The 4492-nt window shown below is 38.9% G+C and overlaps 1 pseudogene; it reads left to right on the forward strand.

Annotated features, from left to right (window-relative positions):
* Window positions 1-2659: 2659 nt before the first annotated feature.
* LOC111949445 (TLC domain-containing protein 5-like) overlaps window positions 2660-4492 on the forward strand; it is a 3402-nt pseudogene continuing 1569 nt past the window's right edge.

The raw sequence follows: 4492 nt of genomic DNA on the forward strand, positions 1-4492 counted from the left end.
TCCTGTCGTGAGATGATAGTAGTTTGACGCCTTAAATGGGACAGTTTAGGTTGAAATTGAGACCAAAGCTCTACCCTCTCAATGACTCCTTTTGACATTTCCTATAGTTGGGATGCGAGGCTGCCGCAGTGTCCAGGTGCCTACTGTGCAACCTAAAGTTCCTCTCACACGTTTGTTACTCACACGTTTGTGCCCCAGCTAATAGAAAATGACTACAAGAACCTCCTCTCATGAGGACACGTTTATGCATACGGCTGGACAGTGCAGCTATTCTACATTKCTTGCCCAGTGGGATGACTGGTGAAGGAACAACGTTCCCATTATGTTGTCACAGGAGACCGTGGGACGGGATCGTAACGGTCAGTTGGACAGTAACTTATGACGTCAATAACACAGCTTTAGCCAGCTCACTTCCTGGTCGATGGCAACTCGGGTTGCAATCAACACTGTTTCTCTGATGCTGGGATTATTTATTTGGTTGCAAAGTGAAATTATTGAAGATTCTTATGTATAAAGTGACTAATCTTAAAAGTTTTCTTTATATAAACTTCATCCCATTTTGTCTTTTTGATTTGTGTCAATTACAAGCTTAATTTCCAAAAATTCTGCATCTGTTAGCAATTAGACAGTAGAATTGTAGCAAAACAGACAGATTATATACACAGTGTAAAAAAAACATTAGCAACACCTTCTTAATATTGAGTTGCACCCTCTTTTGCCCTCAGAACAGCCTCAATTTGTCAGGGCATGGACTCTACGTGGTGTCGAAAGCATTCCACAGGGATGCTGGCCCATGTTGACCCCAATGCTTCCCACAGTTGTCAAATTAGCTGGATGTCCTTTGGGTGGTGGACCATTCTTGATACACACGGGAAACTGTTGAGCGTGAAAAACCCAGCAGCATTGCAGTTCTTGACACGCTCAAACCAGTGTGCCTGACACCTACTACAATACCCTGTTTTTCAAGGCATTTAAATATTTGGTGTTGCACATTCACCCTCTGAATGGCAAACATACACTATCCATGTCTCAATTGTCTCTAGGCTTAAAACGCCTTTGTTAACCTGTCTTCCCTGCATCTACACTGATTTGAAGTGCAATTAACAGGTGACAATAAGGGATAATGTCTTTCAACTGGTCAGTCTGTCATGGAAAGAGCAGGTGTTCCTAATGTTTTGTACCCTCGGAGTATATAGTGAAAATGTCTGGGCGTTGTATTTAGTAAACAGTATAGATGCTAATTTAAAGTACATTGTCGAAGAGCAAGTTAGTTCCATCTATTCTATTACAGTAGCCTCAATGTTGTTTTTCTTCTGTCAATGTGATCTTGTCTTGGGACCAAATTTCATGATTCCCAATTCACAATGGAAGATCACCRCTGTCACCTGAGTATTTGTAAACCGTCTGGGTTTGAGAGAGAATGCCACTAACTTGAACGTCATTCACAGCTCAATCACTGATGGCCATGATTTTTCTTTTACATATATAAAATGTCATTTTGACAAAGGTCTCCAAGTTGATTTGCTTATATTTCATTATTCTTTCAAGTTTGGCGGCAAACCACAGTAAAGATTCACAAAGGAAATGTTCTCCAAGGAAGGGCTGAAGTTGCAACTTATTTGATTTGTGTTCACTTTTTTTCACTTCTCATGGAATGGATCTGATAAACTTTCTAAGCAATACTTCCGCCTGCCGTTGATGCAATGTGTAGCTAATGCATTCCATTCAAACATCAACACGTGGATTATTGGGGGGGGGAACCATCTAACCATAGTCAGTGAAACCCTTTTACCATTATTATATTTCTCATGTCGGTTCACTTCATTAACATCACAATTTGTTAAATGTACGGTAGGCCTTCCTGATTATCACTTGGATATGTGATTCCATTCCACACAGAACACTTTGTTCAGGTAGGACTAAAWTAATCAGCAATCTGTAGGGAAAAGTCCAATTTTATTCCACAATATGTTCACTTGTCCGCTATCCGATTCCTATACCTCATTACGTCATTTTACATCTTGAGTAGCTTAATGTGTTTAATCATATTCAGTAGTAACTGGTACCTAATTGTTTTGTTTAATTCTCCTGGTTTTACTATGTCACATTATGCTAATGCAATGTCTTTGTTCACTTTTTGTATGACCTCTTCCTAACTGACAAACCAAAATGTCCTTTTTTGTTGTTGTAAAAACCCTTCAAACTGTGGCCATTCTATGGTAACCTATGTGCCTTAACACTTCAACTGATATTTTTGCAACGTGAAACTAGAGTAAAGTCTCTCGTATTTTTCTATGTAAGAGTTGTGTATGTTTGCAAAGAGCAATACCACAGAAAATGAAGTAATTTACATTTCAAAAGTATATTTTGGCCTGTAAGGGTTCAATAAAGGCACCTCTTTTGCACTGCACTTTTGTGGGTGGTTTTATTCAGCTAAAATCTGAGCAGATTCTAAGACAAGATTCACTGACACCTACCATGCGCCGCCAGGTACAGTATACATTTTCATGTAGCTTTCATGTTCCCCACCTGTACCAGAGAGAACATTTCTACAGAAGGCTTATACCTGCATCTCACCTTTTCACCTCCACGTACTGATGGAAAAATACCCAAATATTACCAGCGGATGGCGCCACAACCCCATTCTAGTTGACAAGTAGACACCACCCGACCACAGTAAAGCTACTGCTACATTCGGAACCAGGCTACCAGTAATTATATTTTGTTTTTGTCTATTAAGTGTTAAACTAATTCACTAATTTCGTTTAGGGTTGGGCATCCATCTGCAGCACCATTTTCTGACACTGCAAGGTGGGGGAGTTGGCTATTGAGATTAGATACTCGAGACGCAATTGTTTGTTTATGAGCCAAGTAACGCAATGGACACAAAGAACCAAAGATGAAGTGACTGTTACCCGAGGGACCATGCTGGCCACAAAGAGACTAGAGATGTCACCGACATGAACGTGCAAGCGATGCAGAAATAAGGTGATGTTACAAAATAGTTATTTCGCTTTGTTCGGTTTGCCAACATTTGATAGCTTGAGGAGCCAAGCTCTTGTCCATCTCGCTTTGCTGTCTTCTAGCCTGCCTTAGGAAACTGATCTTGTCCATACAGTTCATCGGGATTCATTTTTATTCACTTTTTAATGTGTTTTTAGCTCAAATATTCGCATTATAAATGGCTCAGTCTGAAGTCATCTTGGCAGTGTTATTTTCTCTCTTTGCAATAGAGCCCTACAGTGGAGGTGTCATAAAACCCCTAAAATGTAGTGGTCAAACGGGAAATGGTTACAATCGTTTTTCCACCATACATTTTTCACATAGGGGATTTTAGAAACACTTAAAACAAGGGCTGTGTTTCGTGTAGGCTTACCCTGGCGTGACGTTTTGGTAACCATGTAAATCTCTCTATGACAAGTGACTTTTTTTAATCAATATATTCTGCTCCATTTACTCTGCTTCGAAAATGCTAGTTAGCATCAAAGTAGACATGTAAAACTACAAGTCCCTGCAAGCTCCTAAATATCATCTTTGCAAACGGGTATTGTGTCTTTTGAAAACGTGCACAAGACAGTTCACAAAATTGTCCATTTAAAGAAATGTAGCCAGTTTATTAATTACTACATTYAACTAACATTAGATAGTTCATCCAGAGATTCTTTCCTTTCCCTCGATTTGCTAGTCTCGTCCAGATCATTGTATTTGTAGTTATGATAGCCACATTAGCATTTCATTTTGGGGGGATAAATACAGGCTAATACATTGATACAAGTCACAATGTCTTAGAGAGATTTACAAGGTTATCAAAATGTCACGCCAGGGTAAGCCTACATGAAACACAGCCCTTAGTTTAAGTGTTTCTAAAATCGCCTATGGGAAAAATGAATGGTGGAAATATGATTGGAACCATTTCCCTGTTTGACAGCTCAGTTTTATGGGTATTATGACTCATACTGTGGGACTCTATACTAGCAAACTAGCTGCTCTCTCTCCCCTTCTGCACTGATGTCAAAACAACTGAACAGGGGAAATCATAGCTAGCTCTATAAATAGTACGCCAAATTCATGATGATAATAATATACATTTGGATATTGTCTTTTTTTTTTTTACATAATGTACATAATAAAGGTGCAAGTATAAATAATAAATAGGTACTCTAGCTTGCTTTATGACAATTTACTGGCAGATATGGCTACTGTCTGCACTGCAGCGCAACCTGGTCTCAGAGCATTTTGTGTTATTCAGTATGTAAAACCGGGACTCCATTTAGTATGGTAAGTATTCATTTGTGAATGTCCATCATCCATTTCGTATGATATGTTACGTGATACGTACATGTTACGAATTAGCTAAACGTACAATGTTATAGATTTGCTAAACATATATGTTACAAATTTCAATTTGTTGTGCCTAACATTAGSTAGTCAAGCGTTTAGAGTTAAGTTTAGGAGTTAGGTTAAAGGGTACGAGGAAGGGATAGCTAAAAGT

Source organism: Salvelinus sp. IW2-2015, linkage group LG22 (genome assembly GCF_002910315.2).
Source record: "Salvelinus sp. IW2-2015 linkage group LG22, ASM291031v2, whole genome shotgun sequence".
NCBI lineage: Eukaryota > Metazoa > Chordata > Actinopteri > Salmoniformes > Salmonidae > Salvelinus > Salvelinus sp. IW2-2015.